We start from the raw sequence: 17,372 nt of genomic DNA on the forward strand, positions 1-17,372 counted from the left end.
GAGCCATTTTTGGAAGGGCGGTATAGAAATCGAATTAATAACTGGATAAAACAAACCAGTCAATAACACCTGTCTGACTGTGTAAACAAGAAATAATAAAAGTTCTTTAAGAGATGCAGCAGAGCTCACAATCTCTGAATAGCCAGGGAGGCCTGAATCATGCCTGCACCACTTGCGACCCACCACCCACCCACCCAGAATTATTCTTTATTAATAATAATTCTGGCAGGCTGACACCCATCAGTACAGTGTGGAGGTGTATGTAATGTGTCGTGTAGGCCACGCCTGGCCTAGATACAAATGCAGCCCACAATCCAGCACAGACCAAATGGTTTCAAATGTTTACGCATGTACAAGAATTGCTCTGTACAAGAATGTCCAGGCCTAGACAAGTTGTGCCATTTTCAGCAAAGTCTGGCTGCCTGTGGATATCATTTCCCTCAGAGAGCACTCTGGGATGTGGCGTGTTGGGAGAGCCTGGTTGCCCTCTTCTTGTCTCGCTCCTCCAGCACACACAATTTGCAAAAGGTTCTGCAAAGTAGGACTCTCATATGACCTTACTTCTTCTCCACCCTACCATCCACAAGGTCGGCCCTCCTTCTTGCTGCCTACTCTTCTTCAGCAGTCATGGACAGCACCTTGATTCTAATGAACTTTTGCTGTAGCCTTCCTTGGAATGAGATATAAATGAGATCAAACAGCTTCCATTCATTTGGTTCTCTGTAACCCTCCAAAAGAAAAAAAAATTGGAGCAGATGTTTAGAATTCACTGAAACAGAATGCTGAGCTATTACACACCATGTTTTTGACACTGCCTCCTGGGTAGTCCAGAGATGGTGCTAAAATGGCTGCTTCAGAAAGGGCAGGAAAGGATTAAGACACCCCCTTCAGAATATGTCTTCGACTTGGCTCCTTTCCCAAAAACAATAATAAGCAGTCAAAAGAGCTGCTGAGCCTGCAAAAATAAATTCAGAGTGCTCTTTTTTAAAGACAGTTCTGCTTATTTTGTACCAACACTTTGCCTTTCTGTTTTTATGATGTGCGGCTATTTGCATGAAAGTTCTGTTCCTCCACTAGACATCTTCACATCTTGTTTGTGACAGCCCTGACATCTTCAATCAGAGGCGATGTCATAAACAACATTCTCACTTCAATTGATTAATAAGCAGCAAGGGGGGAAGAGAACTCCTTGGAGCGGGAGAGTCCTATTTTCACACAATTGCCTCCATTAATTGTTGCCAAGCAGTAGCAAGAGCCATAGCCAAGTTTCCTATTCAAGGCAGGGCATATTTCCCCCTGAGTTCATTAGGAAGCAATTTCTTTTAGATTTTAAAAGTTATTTTTGATGCAAGCTTCCTGCTTCTTTTGCATACATTCTGTTTTCAGCACTATATTAGGAAAGCAAACAGTTGAGCCCAATGCGAATTTTCATTTAAAACTGGGGAGGGGGCACAATTATCCATTAGGGGGGAATTGGGGACAATTTGGGGGCAAGCTTTTTGAAAGGTTCAGGGGCTTCTTCACATACCACTGATTATGCAGTGACAGTGACTGGCAGTTCTTTTTAATCTTTTTTTCTCTTTTAAATGAAATTTTCACTGCCATAGCAGAACCTTTCTTAGAAGCTGCTGGCTGGCAGTTGCCATGTTTTTCCAGATTGCAGTGATGCTTCATTTGGGTCATTATGGGTAAGAAAAGTATTGGCAGTCTGCTGATAGTAACCAAGAGGATGGCAGTAAAAACTATTTTAAAATGGAAAGAAAGGTTTTTAAGAATCATCGATCATCAAAATGGGGTCACCAATGGTAAGCAAAGAAGTGCCCAAAACTTTCAAAAAGTTATTTGTCCCCTCAAACATGTCTTAAATGGCTGCCCACTTTCATGCAGCGGTGGTCAGTCAGTAAGGGCAGGGTGGGCTGTGCCACACCCCACCACACACCAAATAAAGGACAGAAAAGAAAAAGAAAACTCTGTGGGCAGCTTCCTCCCGCAATCTGCTACTGGAGGGAATAGCTTGCTAATCAAACCTGTTCCCTTACCTCTTTGCTTTGGGCATCCTGCATCACTGCCTCCCCGGATTAGACCTAAAAGGGCAAAAGAGACACTATAAATGTGTGAGAAGGTTCGGAACTGAATTGGTTCGAAGTTGAACCGATTAGGTTTGAAGGCTCAACCCCAGACCAAACCTCCCTCCAGCACATTTGGGGGGTTGCACACACACACACACACACACACACACCAATAGATAGATAGATACACACACACACATTTACCTCCTCGGGGGGGGCTTCTCCGAGGCAGTGGGAGGAGGGGTCTGTGGAGGTTCCCCCTCCCCCCACTTGCCTTCCTTCTCTCAAAAGCAACCCCATTCGAGTGTTCTTTGGTCCATTCAGGCCTTTCCCCTGGTGCAATGGCCCTTTTGGTGGCTGCCACGCCTGTGCAATGGGCCTCTCTGTGGCCTGGGTTATCACCATTGCCAAGGCACAGGGGCCTCTAAAATGGCCACCATGCTGGGAAAATGTCTGAAGGGGCTGTTTATGAGAGAAGGAAGCCCACTGGGGGGAGGGGAAACCTCTGTGGATGCCCCACCACCCTGAAGAAGCCCCCTAGAGGGGATAAGTTAAAAAAAATTAAAGAATTTTTTTAAAAGTAAAAGGTCCACAAAAACCCCCAAACCAAACTGAATGGGCGGGGGGTTCAAGGGGGTACCAGATCGAATAGGCCCAGTCTGGTTCAGGTATGGTTCAGACTTGAAACAAACCGGGCCAGCCGGTTCCGTGCACACCCCTAGTGCACACATGTTTCTAATGCCTTTTTGTGTCTAATCCAGGGAGGTGGTGATGCAGGACACCCAGGGAAGTGATGATGCAAGATGCCCAAAGCAACGAGATGAGGGAATAGCCTTGATTAGCAAGCTATTCCCTCCAGTAGCAGAGCGAGGGAGGAAGTTGTAGCATCCACAAGAGGAAGCAGGAAGTTCTCTATGTCCCAGTCCACAGATTGGCTGATTCATTTCTCCACTGGCTGGCTGGTCACTGTAAGTTATCTTTTTCCAGCCATGGGCTGCTTTCTTTTCTTTTGGGGTTTGTGTAGGACAGGTGTTGGCTGCTGCTAGATTTGAGTGGAAATCTAGTGGAAAGGGCAACAACATTTATAGTTACTAAAAAAATAGAAGTAAAGGGTAATGATAATTTATCAATATAATTTAAGAAGTCCATAGTATCTTTTATCCCCACCCCACTGTCAACAATCTAATGAGCTGCTGAGGACTAAGGAGCAAAGTCGTTAAGAGTTAAGAAAACCTTATCTCTCCACCTGGAAGAACATCCCAGTTCTCAAATCAGTTTAGGGCCACCCATTCAAACCTGCACATATCCTTCACTCAAGCCATTTCCAGCCTTTTGTTCCCTGAGTTTATACCCAGGTTGACCAACTCCTGCAACCATGAACCTCATTGTCCTACCTGAGTTTTGGCCCCTCCAGGGAGGGAACATGACTTAGGCATTGCCTCCAGGCATGTTTTGGAGTACAAGTACTCCTGGCCAAGCCACATGGCCTTGGGGTCAGAATTGAAACTGGAATCCATACAGACCTTTACCATCCTGGTTCTCAAGCATGTGAGTGGAAGCTCTATGCCACTTGCCCTTTCTTCTTCCTACTTTTCTGCTGCTTTCCACCTGCGAGGAGACCTGCTTGGCTGCCCATCTACAAGTGCACCTGATTCACTGACAGACCAGGATTGGTAATATTAACCTCCTGCCCCTCCAAATCTTCTCACCCCCTTCTCTTTCCTCTCCACTTTCTGCATTTTTAGCCCATTCTACAACAAGCCCTAACCTGATTTATCTACATTTTGGACCTTAAGCTAAAATACCTCTTCGTGAGATTCTTATTAATGCTGTTAGTTAAGCTAACCACCTAACCACTTTTCGAAGCTCTTCTCACGATCAGTGAGAAGAGCTTTGGGGCTAAGCAGCCACTCGTGGCTGAACGGCCAGATTGGCCACCCACACAACTACCGGCTCTGTCACAGAGCTGGCAGGGGCAGCGGGGATCGGGGGCAGCGCAGCCCCCGGAAGTTCCAGGATGTCCCACGGCATTCTGGAGAGACTCCTGAGCCTGGAAGGCTGCTTGTAGCCTCCCGGTCGGGGATCTACTTGTGTGTCACCGTGGCAACACACAAGCAGAAAGATTAGGTTAATGGAGCACTCACTCCGTTAACCTCGTCTTAGGGGAGGGTGTTTTAGGCGGGCTAGCCACCTTGGGAGCCCCGGGCTCGCCTGTGAGCCTGGTGGTTCCCACAATCCCTGGAAAGTGGATTAAGCTCCCTTAGCCTGCTTTCCAGTGATTGTGAGAATAGCTTATTCATTTTCTGTACCCTCTTCCCGCCCCAAATAAAACTTTAAATTGCATATACGCTTCCTTATCATTTCCAGATCAATGCTTTTCTCAAACTGTAATAGACTGCTCGCCCACAGTCAAGCTGATTCCCCATGGCAACCCAAAAGTATAGTTGGGGCCATATAGTGCTCCAGAGTACAAGCACTCCAGAGCAGATCTATGAACACAGCAAATAATCAACCTCTCAAGGAGAAAGTCAAGAGAAGCAAGCCTATAAGGAGAAAGAAGAACTGAGTGCTAACTAAATCCCTTTCCTTTTGGGGAGGGCAAGCCACAACATCATGATAGTCTTGCTTACAGCGTAGATTATTCTAACCAGGAAGTTAATGCAAAGGCCAACTAATTGTGAAAGAAAAAGCAGTCCACTCTATAAATCACTCAAGCAGGGACGAGTAACAATTGCCACCCAAAGTGAAAAAGCTTTTGCAGCACTTAAGTCTTAGTTATGTCTTAAAGTTAAACCACCTTTAGAGGGGTGAGTAGGTGTATGCTTTCTGTGTGCAAATGAAAATTACTGAGCACTAATCTGCTTTTAGGAGATGTTCAGTGTTTTGTAAGATCAAATTTCAAAAGATTCTAGCTAATCTCTCCTCCTATGGGAGTTTAGTAAGCTCAGGCAACTTTGCTTTTCTATGCAAAATGGCTGACTTCCTCATTTGTAATTAATGTTTCTTGCACATGCTTTGGAGGAAAGGGAATTACAGAGGGCAATGTCATTAATGCATCTGGTGCAACCCAGAATTGCCAGATGGAGTGCTGCCCCCTTTTGGTTAGATATTGCAAATATAGACACAAATCAGAATGTGTTATTGCTGGCTGGCAAAGAGCTTAGGAAGGTAAGTGTGTGTGTTGTGTGTGAGCGGGGGGGATAAAATAAACTGCTATTCCATTAAATTGTGTTGGATTGTTTATCATTTGCATATAAACATATGAAATTGTGGATCTGAAATGATCCTATGATCTGACAAAGCTTTAAAATGAGTTAATCAAAAATTGCCCCTTTGTCATAAAAGCAGGCTAATTGAGCATAAATAGTCTTTCTTTTCTGGACCTTTGCACTTTGGATTGCATTGTAGGAAGCATTATGCAAATCCATTTCAAATAAAGAACTGCAGCCCCTTTTAGTCAGTGGGAATAGAATACTGCACCCTCCTACAACCACACACACCAATATTTTCTATTCACACCAACACTGCTGCCATGGAATTGGTTCACAGGTTTGTTCGATTAAATTGCCTAGTGTTGAAAACCAAGCCTATTGATGTTGAATGGCTCGATACTATCATTAAATTACAACTTGTGTATTTCTCTAGTATATTATTTGTTCCCCCAACTGAGAATGAGATACTAAGAATAAGACAAAATAAATAAAATAGGTGAATGTCCTAGATGCGAATACTCTTAACAGAGAATACCAGTCTCAGGCTGTCTCATAAATCACTACGGTCCACTCTACTAGAAGTTGTTTTTTAAAGACAGTACAGCAATGACATTTGTTGGAAGCAAGAATTACAGTGTTTTTTTGTGGAACATGGAAATTATACAGGGTATTAATGCTCCAGTTGGCATTGTGTTACACTCTCAACAACATCTGTTGTACAGATTAAGCACTTGAATAGCTCACAATGAACAAAAAGTGATATACTTTCAAAAGAAAAGAAACAGTGCGAAGATTGTTTTTCTGTTGTGCTTTAACACAGCCCATGTTTCTGTCACTGTACTGCAAAATTTAATGAATAAATAAAGATTTTTAAAAGTGCAACTCTCTGGCACTACAGGAGGTTTCAAGATGGGGGTGGGGGCATTACTGCGGGAGGACGTGGTTATCAAAATGCTTTTTGAATTGTCTGTTTGCTGCTTAATGTCATTTAAATAGCCTTCTTCATTTTTAAAAATGGCAGTGATCAAAAGGAATCATTTCTTAAATAGTATTGGATGTTCCTTGCGCTTGTTTCCAGCCAGTGGTCCAGACATTGGAAGATCTGTCTTTGGCTAATAGGAGACAGACCTATAGAGAAAGGCAGGATCTGGGCTGTAACAGAAGGTACGATCCCTTCCTGCCCCTTAGAGGGCAAATTTCTTTTCATCTCTTCTCTGTCTAAGCAACAGTGATGCTGATGTCCCACCAGACCTGAACAAGAACCCAAAGGTGGACTAGGACCTGGTATTGTTGAGCTCGTTCTCATTTGTGGCCCAGGCTGGAGAGGGGTTTTAGTCCTACCCATGTCTTGCCTTGCAGCCATGTCTTGTGGCCCTAATCTTCATGTTTGTTGAGATAATGAGTGGGCCGCAGTAAAGGGTGAAACAGCACTATTAGGTCTGGCCTTGTATTCATACAGAAATACAAGAAGTCACCCAATTCCTTTCCAAGGCCTCTAGATTTCCTGTGAGGTTAGGGGAAGCCCAATTAGAGTGGGTCAACGGGAGAGTGACTTGCCTAAGCAGCTGTACAATTATTCATCATCACGCCTCCCCATTATTAGGATCCCTCTGCTCACAGGCACTAAGTGGTGTATCTCAGCACATCCCATGCTCAACATGTGCTGATTTTTAGCCTACTTTCCAGTAGGCTTATGAGATCACCCGGCATTCTCTGTGTGTGTGTCTGTGTGTCCGTCCGTCCGTGTGTCCCCTACATTCACTTCTCTACGCCTGGACCAATATGAGCCAAATCGGGTTCAGTTGTAGGGACACACAGGGGCACCTCAACGGTGTAGTTTGTGATGATGTCATCCACCCCAATCCAAAATGGCAGACACATGAACTTTTGAGGCGCAATTGGGCTAACTTGAACCGCCTAACCAATTTGAACCAAATTTGTTACAGTTGAAGGGACACATAGGGATGCCCTAATGGCATGGTGTGTGATGATGTCATCCACTCCAATTCAAAATGGAGGCCACATGAACATCTTAGGCACAAGCGGGCTAATTTGTGGACTGTTTACCCAATTTAAACCAAATTCGGTACAATTGCAGTGAGTGACACACAGGGACATCTCAGTGGTATAGTTTGTGATGATGTCATCCGCACTGATTCAAGATGGGAGATGTGTAAACATTTGAGGCGCAAGTGGGCTAACTTGTGAACCGCTTAAGCGATTTGAACCAAAATAGCTGCAATTGCAGGGACACATAAGGACACCTCAATGGCGTAGTTTGTGATGATGCCATCCACCCCAATTAAAGATGGCAGACACATAAAACTTTTGAGGTGCAAGTGGGCTAACTTAACTGCTTAACCGAATTGAACCAAATTTGCAACAGTTGTAGGGACACATAGGGAAGCCCTAATGGTGTGGTGTATGATGATGATGATGATGATGATGATGATGATGATTTTTACATTTATATCCCGCTCTTCCTCCAAGGAGCCCAGAGCAGTGTACTACATACTTGAGTTTCTCTTTCACAACAACCCTGTGAAGTAGGTTAAGCTGAGAGAGGAGTGACTGGCCCAGAGTCACCCAGCTAGTTTCATGGCTGAATGGGGATTTGAACTCTTGTCTCCTCAGTCATAGTCCAGCACTCTAACCACTACACCACGCTGGCTCCCTTTAAAATGTCTGATGATGTCATCTACCCCAATCCAAGATAGCAGACATGTGAAGATTTGAGGCGCAAATGGGCTAACTTGTGGACCATCTTACTGATTTGAACCAAATTAGGTACAGATGTAGTGATAGACAGGGACACCTCAGTGGTGTAGATTGTTATGATGTCATCCACCCTGATTCAAGATGGTGGACACATAAACTTTTGAGGTGCAACTGCACTAACTTGAGGACTGTCAAATTTGAACCAAATTTGGAACAGCTGTAGTGAGTGACACACAGGGACACCTCAATGATGCAGTTTGTAATGATGACATCCACCCCAGTCCAAGATGGTGGACACATGAACATTTGCAGTACAAGAGATCTAACTTGTGGATTCAAGTTGCACCAAATTTAGTCCAGATGCAGAGAAAGTGAAAGAAAGGTAGGCTGATTAGAACAACTTGTTTTTTAAATTCTTCTTCCATTCATGTTCATTATTACAATATCTCATTCACTTTGCTATCCCCTCAGAAAGATCATATTATTTTGTGCATTATTCCAGGGTTTTTGTTGTTGGTGGTTACCTCCCAATTCATTTTCATAACTGGGGGGATGGGGAAAGGCTCACTTGGAGGTTTTCCAAATGGCGATTTGCTCCTGCTTCACTATGATTAAAGTTGCTGGAAGTTCAGATGAGGGGGGATTTACAGCAGCTTCAATACAGTAACGACAAGTGCTGTTCATACAGCCAGCAGCATTATTCAGCCTTTTTCATGACGATTGGCCCTTAATGCATAATATACGCGTTTTTTAAAAGTTGCACTTAAGGGAAATGTGGGAAATGGCTGTGTGCGATACTCTGGCATTTTTGTGGAGCCATATGGAGAGGCCCCTGAGATAAAGGCGTGGCTTGCTGTCTGAGAGTGAATTTGGGGAGTGCCCACTCCACCTGCCACCCCTCTCAATTCTACGCCTGGGCATACTTGCTTCCCACACCCTTCACTCTACTTCTGGTCCAGAGCTCCACCTAATACTGATCCCCCCACGCCCTGGTGTTCTAGCACTCTCACAGCAGTGCACTAGAACAACAGGAAGGTCCAGCTACTGCAAAGTCCATAGCAGGTTTCAAGTTCTTTAGTGGGGGATGCAGAGGATGGGAGAGATTATATGCCCCATACCCAGAAAAAGTAGACTTTGGGGTGGGTCTTGCAGGGGTTGGGAAACCTGTGTACCCTTCCATTTGGATATACAGAGAGAGCGCATTCCACAGCCCAGGAGCAGCTACAGAAAAGGCAAGCTGAGGGCAGCTGCAGACAGACATCTCTCAAAAAATCTCAAAATTTCCTGATGATCTCACCCTGTGGTTTCATGCAGATGTTAAAAAGCCACATACAACTACATAGAATGGCATCCCCATATAAAGCGAATTGCAATAGTCACACTCAGAAATTTCCAGTGAGTGCACCACATTTTTGAGATCAGTATCTTAAAGGAACGGATGCAGCTGTTGTATCAACCAAAGATGACAGAAAGCACTCCTGGCCATAGCCTCAGTCTGAGAAACCAGGGTGAGGCCTGGATCCAGAAACTCTTCCAAACTACCTATTTGTTTCTTTTGAGGGAGTGCAACCTCATCCAGGCTAGGAAGTTCTATTTTGTCCCTCGAATTATGACCCCTCACCACGAATACCTCCCTCTTGTTTGGATTCAGCTTCAATTTATTTTCCCCCATCCAGCCCATTACTGCCTGTATGCAGGCATTTAGGGGGACTATGCCATTTCCTGATAATGGTGTCTTGGAGAAATAGATTTGGGTGTCATCAGCATATTGATAACAACCTGCTCCAAATTTTCTGATCACCTATTGGAGACAGGATGGAGCCCTGAGGAATCTGGAATCCACCTGAGAGGTAGGAACTGAACCACTGTAGGCCCATAGCCAGCATCAAAGTCTTGCAGGGGTGGGAGGAATCACTTTCCTCTCCTCCTCCTGGCAGCTCGCTTGTGAACTCTCGTGAGAGTTGCCACACATGGGATTAGCAACGGGTCTGTCTTACAGAATTGTATATATAGATTTGCAGCCTGGGGCACTAATATTGAAGTAATGCAATAGTCAACAGAAATTGCAATTTTCTGAATCAATGACTAAAATATGCAGTCTCACATTTCACAATTAAATGTCAGTCCCCCTTCTGTCTCTGAGGAGTCCACAAACACACTTTTGCCTTATAAACACACTTTTTAATATCTAAATAGTTAGATATAAAAAGAGAACATGAGCATATAATGCTTCCTCACTCAGCAACTGCATTCAGTTCCTGAGCAGGGGAGGAGCACAAGACGAGGACCAATCAGAGATGGCTGCTACTGCTGCTAGGAGAACACAGGGCTGGTTTTTAACTTTTCTTTCTCTGCAGCCGCTGTCCTCCTGACTGAAAAAAGAGAAATTGCTTGATGGCTGTGATCGTGAGTCACAGAGAACTTGCAGGGGGAACTGCAACTGGGTCAGGTGGGGGGAGATAAATTGGGGGGGCACGTACCCATGCCACCCCCTGGCTACAAGGCTGGAACCACCTATTCTCAAATCCCTCAAATGATCCTGAAGAATACCATAGTTGATGATACTGAAAGTCAAAGAGAGATCCAAAACAACTAACAGTGTCACACTCCCTCTATCAATTACTTGGTAAAGATCATCCATCAGGCTGACCAAGTCTGTTTCAACTCCATAGTCTGCTCTAAAGCCGGTTTGAAATGGATCTAGATAATTTTTATCATTATACTTTTAAAAGGTGGTCCCAGTGCTAATCCCCTGAAGATGCTAAAACAAAATGGTGCTGACACAACAGATGGTAGCAAAAACAATTTATTTACATGAAGAATGTAAAGAAAATGAGCAATGAAGTTTTTCGAAAAGGTGCCAGCCCACGGCATTTTGTTGCCTGATGCAGAGCACCAAATGGTACCCACCCTTTGCTCCCCTTTCTCCTTTTCTCTATTAAAATAATCCCCCAGCTCCTTCCTCATATTGTGCAAGGGTATATCAGCCCAGTAATGCTGCATACATGTGAGTTGTGCAAATGATGTTACACATGAGTAACCACATTATTTCCAATGGGCTTTCTCATGTGTAGCATCATTTGCATGTACACGATGTTACAGGGCTGACATACCCTTGCACAGTATGTCAGCAAATGCCTACCATTTTGCTTAGGGTGAAGTATTTCCAAACAGGGATGGCGCTACCATGAATTAGGGTGACGTAGATTGTTTCAGGCAACATTTTGTAGGCCATGTTTTTCAGAGAAGGCAAAGACGTTCACCCAGCAACCGACACCCCCACCCCCACTGGATGGCCTCCAGAAGGAGGAAGGGGAAGTAGTACCATATTGTTATGGTAGTACTGATATATGTATGTATGTATGTTATGGTAGTATTGATATACCCTTGTACAATATGTCAACAATTTAATGTGGATTTCATTTTTGTAAGAGAAATGATGGGTAGTTATTGATAACCATTTCAATACACATCTGTACTGCATATGTGGTAAAATTATTTTGTCATTTGGCAGAATTATTCAGGTGAATATTATACTGTTAAACAAAAGAGCTTCCCTCGATAGTTTGCTCCTCATGTGATCTCATGTTCATGCAGTTCTTTTTTTAATCACTAACTCCTCAAACTAGTAAATTATACAGTTCAAAAGGCATCATTTCAGTATAAATAGTGGACTGTATTATTTCTTTTTCATTTTAATTCTCAACCTTTATCTGAAATATTTTTTCTGAAAATTGAACAGTGTTTGAGCTATTGGAAGACATTTGTTTTATATCTTTCTTGCACTACTTTAAGAAAAATGTGTGGGAGTATCAAGCTAGCATATAACTTAACATCGAATTATGTCATAAATATGTATATCAAATTGCATTGTCGTATCCTAAATTTCTACTGTAGGCATAGTATTTTATTTGTTAATCATTCATTCGTTTATTTGTTTTTGTCATTCCTATCCCATCCCACTATTCTCCATATCATAGGCCCCAGGAGGATTACAGATTCATTAAAATAATCCATACATTCAAACAAAGCAATAAAACCATCATAAAATGTCTTCCGGCAACCCAAATTAAACTATATTTCATAGTGCTCCAAGCACTTTTTGAAAAGGTAACACTATCATGCACTTTCAGAAAGTTACCAAACAGCAAGTAATATGGAACTCCAAGGAAATAGATTCCTCTAACTGGTAACATTCAAAAGAAATGCACTGTCCCTTGTAGATGCCACCTAACTTCCAAATGACACAGTAAGTGAAGCAGTACCTTCCCGGATGATTTAAGGGAGCAAAATGGTTGCCATGGGGAAATGATTAAAACATAAAAGCCGAACCTGACTTTTAAGATGACTGCTCTCATTTGTATGATTCTTGTACATCTTTGTTTTAATTTTATACTTTGGCCAACTCATACCAAAGATTTGAGGTAGAAGTTCCGCTTTTCTTGGAATTGCAAATGTGAAACGTCCTCCCTGTGATCACTGGATCAATGTCTCGCAATCATGGGAATGCCAGTTATAACGAGGGGGGTTCTGCCCTGTTCAGACTGGCCCTACTGTAACTGTGAGTAGGGGTGTGCACCAAACCACTTGGCCCAGTTTGGTCTGAGTTCAAACCAAACTCGAACTGCACTGGGCCAGTTTGGTTTTGGCCCCCTCTGGAACCCCCTCCTCTGTTTGGTTCAGTTCAGGGGGGTTCAACATTAAAATAAAACAAAACATTAAAATAAATTTTTGAAGAAGAAATTTTAAAATGGCCAAAAAAAATATTATTTTTAACTGGGTCATGATCCGGCCATGCAGAGTCCCAGTGCACAGGCACAGCGGCCTCCAAAATGGCCGCCGGGCCAGGGAATAGGTTCAGAAATGAACAAAGATGCCCAAACCAGGTGATTTTTAGGAAAAGGAAGACCAGAGAGGTGAGGGAGAACCTCCATGGACCTGCACCCCATCTTGGAGAAGCCCCCCAGAGGGGGTAAGTTAAAAAAATTCCAAAAATGTTCATTGATCCCCCGAACTCTGTGTGTGTGTGTCTGGTTCGAGGTCAAACCTTCAAACCAAACCAGTTCAATGTCTCTAACCGGTTCAGATTTGATCCGGTTTGCACACTCCTAACTGTGAACAGGGAAGCACATGGGTGAGTGACGCAGTGGAGTTGGGACTTTCTCTCCCTTCACCCTGCTATACACATCTACAACTAGCTGAAGTTATAACATCTTAAGTAGGCTATAGTTACTGTAATTCCCACAAAAACATGTACTTATGTGTAGACACCAGCATGTATGTGCAACATAATTTTGAATAGGGCCATTGTTTGACTCAGTTACTTTCACTCTGCCTCCCCAAGATTGTCTAAGTGCAATATTTTTCTCACTTAATATGTTTTATATCCTGCTGGCCCTTTTTAAAAATGGGTGGCCATATCAGTTTAGCTTTCAAACACGAAATGCAGAATAATGCTATGAGTTTATAGTTACAATCCAATATCATAATGTTCACAGAGTCATTCAATTACAAGTAAACATGCAAACAGAATATCATCCTTCCTCTACAGCAGGGCAGTGGTTTCCCACCCACGCATGGTGGCTAAAGCATGAGGCAGGGGAAGAGGAACACAGGAGATCTTGGAAATGCCAAAGGGGGAAAGCAAACACAGCCATTAGACTGATCCACCAACCTAGTGCCCCAGTAGAGAAAAACAGCAGCCCACCCAACTACCTGTGGCCAAAAGTGTGGGAATAACAGATTCCCCTTTTGGTAGCCTTGTAGGAAGTTTTTGTTAGTTTGACCATTGGTGGTGGTGGGTGGTGGTTGTTTCAAATTGTTCTTGACTGGTGGTTGTACTAGGAATTCACTTAGCACAGATCACAACAGGCAGGTATAGTATGAATCAGATGAGAAATAGCAGGCCTATACTGAAGAGCACTCTGAGGCATTCTTGCAGTGAAAGAGTGGTTATCCAAACCAGTCTCTTGAAGCTGGGTGGCATGAGGGAAACTGGGATGGGAGCTTCTTTAAACACTGACAATTTCATCCACCTCAGGGGCTTGGAGGGCTTGATAGCATGAGTGCCGTGATGCTGTCAGGAGTTTTCCTGACTCTGTAAAATGATTGATCATGAGGAAAAGGGATCAGATTTATGGCTATCTGCTGCATAGAGCAATGTGTGTGTGTGTCTATGGAGCAAGGTGGGAGTCACCCAACAATAATTACTGCAAGCTGTTGTTATTCTGATTCTCTTCCTGGACGTGGGTGCTAGTACTATAAAATGGGCTAGAGGACAGATCAACTTGCTGTTGTGGTCTATTTTAAACCAATTTACATTGCTTTTCTTTATTGGGTGTGGGGACAAAATGCCAAAATTGTGAGCTAAACCAGAGCCTCATTTTGGTCAGCATATAATACCATTTTCCACCCAATAAAGCATGTTTCTAGCCCTAATGGCTATAGAAAAATATTATCTTGGATAGTTTCAAATTCTTTTTTTGAATGATGTTTTCAAGGTATTCACATGTTTCATCTACCAGATTAAAGAATGCTGCAGTTCTTATTGATAGCATTGGAGATTAAATCCTTATGTCTCTTGTGTTTTTGATTTTCCAGTCCATAAACATTTTATGTTGGACTTTAGATTACTGAAGGGAGGTGAACTCAACTTACTAGTTTCATTATATCATCCTATTTTGCATTTCCTTGCCCACCATTCCACATACCTGGCTGTCGTTCATGGGCAACATGTACACCCTATTCAGGCACTATAAACCCTTGCTCATGAGCAGTGAGAAAGGGCAAGAGGGCTAGTGGGGAGGAAGCCTTAAAAAGCTTATCTCCCCATCTGTTCCTTTCCCTTGAGCCTGCCCAGATGATTACTTGCTACTGCCCGTAGCTCCGAGGGTTGGGGTACTGGACACACTGCCCTGCATCACTCCACACACACCCCTGGGCTCCCATAATGCACTGTGCAAGTGTGCAGAGCATTATGGGGATCCCCCTCCCCTCCCTGAAGCCCACTGGTAGCCCCACAGTCGGCCAGCCCTGGATACAAGCAGCCAGGGCTGTCAGATGGTCATGGAAACAGGGTTAGGAGAATGCTTTGGAGGGTAGCACTTAGGCAGGTTTGCTACTGTGGCACCACCAGGATTGGGCCTGATCCCAGCGGTACACACATGTGTGCAAAACCAAGCTGGGCTTCCTTAACCCAGTTTTTCATGCGCATGTGAATAGTTTCAATATGGCACACTTGCACATGTTTGGGAAGCAGTCTGGATGACACTTCATCTGCCAGCTCATTCCCATGTGATAATGAAGTGTGCACACTATGAGCATACATGTCCTTCTCCCTTCCCAATGCACAAGAACCTTTCCCTAATCTTGCAGGGGCCCTGGGCCTGATCTAGGCTCTTCTTATGTCCTTACATATCTTCACTCCATCATGCATGGAGTTTTAGTACTGTGAAACTTGTGTAAAGGTCTGTGTCATCCATTTTGTGTCCCATCACTTCCCTTGATATCCTGTGGCTGACATCCTGACTGAAGCACATGTGTTTATAGGGTCTGCAGGTAAGCAGTAGGAGCCCTTTCGTGACTTGGACTCACGCTGTTGCACAAGAGAGCTAGTACTTCTGAACACTGTCCATGCTCTGTAACAGCAGAAACATGTAGCTTAAAGTCAGTGATGTGTTTCGGCTTTTAACAAATTGCATCCAGAGCATTCGAAGTATTAGCACTCTAGGGTCTGCGGGGACACACAAGGATTCCTGCTGCACCCCTGCGGACCCTACTAATGTGCACATTTTGTTAGTTAGGATGCCCGCCTCTGTCTTGTGACAACGCAATTTCCTTTTGGATATCATATGTCCCCCGGGACCCTTTTTCTTCTTCATGTTTAAAATGTAGGCCTTCACAAAACCAGTAGCATTTCTTTAAGTACACATCACAAAATGGCACTCTTATTTTAACCTTTAAGAGCGCTTCTTAATTATTCCTTCAGAATAAAAACATATTGATAACAGTAATGTGACAATTCATTGCCATCTGCTAATGCCCAGGGCTTAATTAAAAAGAAAGCCAGTTGAAGGAGAAAGAAAGTTTTCAAAGCATATCACGCGGAAGTTCCTTCCTACTATATTTCCTGCCTATCACACTTATTATTGCAGGGTGGGCTGACAGGTTAATTACGTACTTGCAGAAGAACTGATATAGAGGATATTACAGTTTCAAAAGCAAGCAGTTATAATCATTTTATCTAAACAGAAGATAGCCTCACCTTGAAGAAGGTCTGCATGTGGGGAACATTTTTAAGATAGCTGAGGCGGCCTGGCTAGTGAGCTGCTTCCATGGCTCAACTGTGACAAGGGATCTCATTCCATTTTTTGTTCTGGCCCTTTGCACTGGCTGCTCTTTTAACACCACCCAGGTGCATGCAACTAGTGCATATCCAACTACTGTACATGCTGAGGCCTCACAACATATGAAACTATCTTAAAGAATATTTCTGGAGTAAGGGGGCTAGAAAAGTTGCTGTGGGGCCTGGAACAGAAAGTGGACTCCTGCCCCCCCTGCCTTCTTCAGTGAGGTGTGAAGGGGAGAGCAAGCCAGAGGGTTCCCCTTCCTCAGGGTCACAGGGACATTTGTCTCCCCCCAGCCCTTTCAATTACAGCTATGCCCCTGTAGCATTGGGTATATGGTGCACACAAGGCCTTTGACATCCTTCTGTGGCATCTGTAATACTGATTTAACAGGAGAGCTTTATTACGGGCCTACAATTCCTCATGCCATTCACACAGACTTTGGAGGGAAACGCTCTCAGAGTAACAACAATAGAACAAAACAGCTAAGACAAGAGATAGAAACTTGCTAAATAGTAAAGCATGGAACAGCACCACCTATTGGTGAGTGGTGTTTCTTATTCAATCATTACAACTTACTTCCCCTAAAGTAAGCACCTCACAAATTAAGAATGTTCATAGTCAGCTAGTCAACAAGGCTTTTCCATTTTCCTGGATTGGACATGTATCACTGGTAGCTGATTCCGAGCAATTTGGGCCGACTGGTTCAGAACTCTCTGCTACAGACATGTTGTCATTGTCTAGTGGCCTTGGTTCAGGGTTACTAAAAGTTTCCGGCAGTCCCTTCTCAAAGGCAGAACCTCTTCGAACAGGCATAGTTGTCTCCCCCACTCCTTTCCCATCAGCTGCAATAGGCTCAAAAGAGGAGAGCTGACCCATCGCAGCGGGTTCTTCTATCTCAAAATATCGATGGATCGGGGTCTTATGGACTACAAATGGGTAAGAGCCGCCTTTCTGTATGAGCAAGGAGAGATTGTTACATTTCTTCAGCACAGTATAAGGTTCCCTCCAAAGGGCATAAGCTTTGG

At 43.7% G+C, this 17,372-nt stretch overlaps 1 long non-coding RNA gene across 1 annotated transcript; it reads right to left on the reverse strand.

Annotated features, from left to right (window-relative positions):
* Nucleotides 1-340: 340 nt before the first annotated feature.
* On the reverse strand, nucleotides 341-16,761 carry LOC128339716 (uncharacterized). Its single transcript, XR_008313184.1, has 3 exons — nucleotides 16,263-16,761; nucleotides 2,040-2,084; nucleotides 341-720 (listed from the first exon to the last, which is right to left on the reverse strand). It is a non-coding gene; the product is annotated as an uncharacterized LOC128339716 (long non-coding RNA).
* Between the last annotated feature and the right edge of the window lie 611 nt (nucleotides 16,762-17,372).

The sequence above is a fragment of the Hemicordylus capensis genome, chromosome 1, assembly GCF_027244095.1.
Source record: "Hemicordylus capensis ecotype Gifberg chromosome 1, rHemCap1.1.pri, whole genome shotgun sequence".
In the NCBI taxonomy this organism is placed as follows: Eukaryota; Metazoa; Chordata; class Lepidosauria; order Squamata; family Cordylidae; genus Hemicordylus; species Hemicordylus capensis.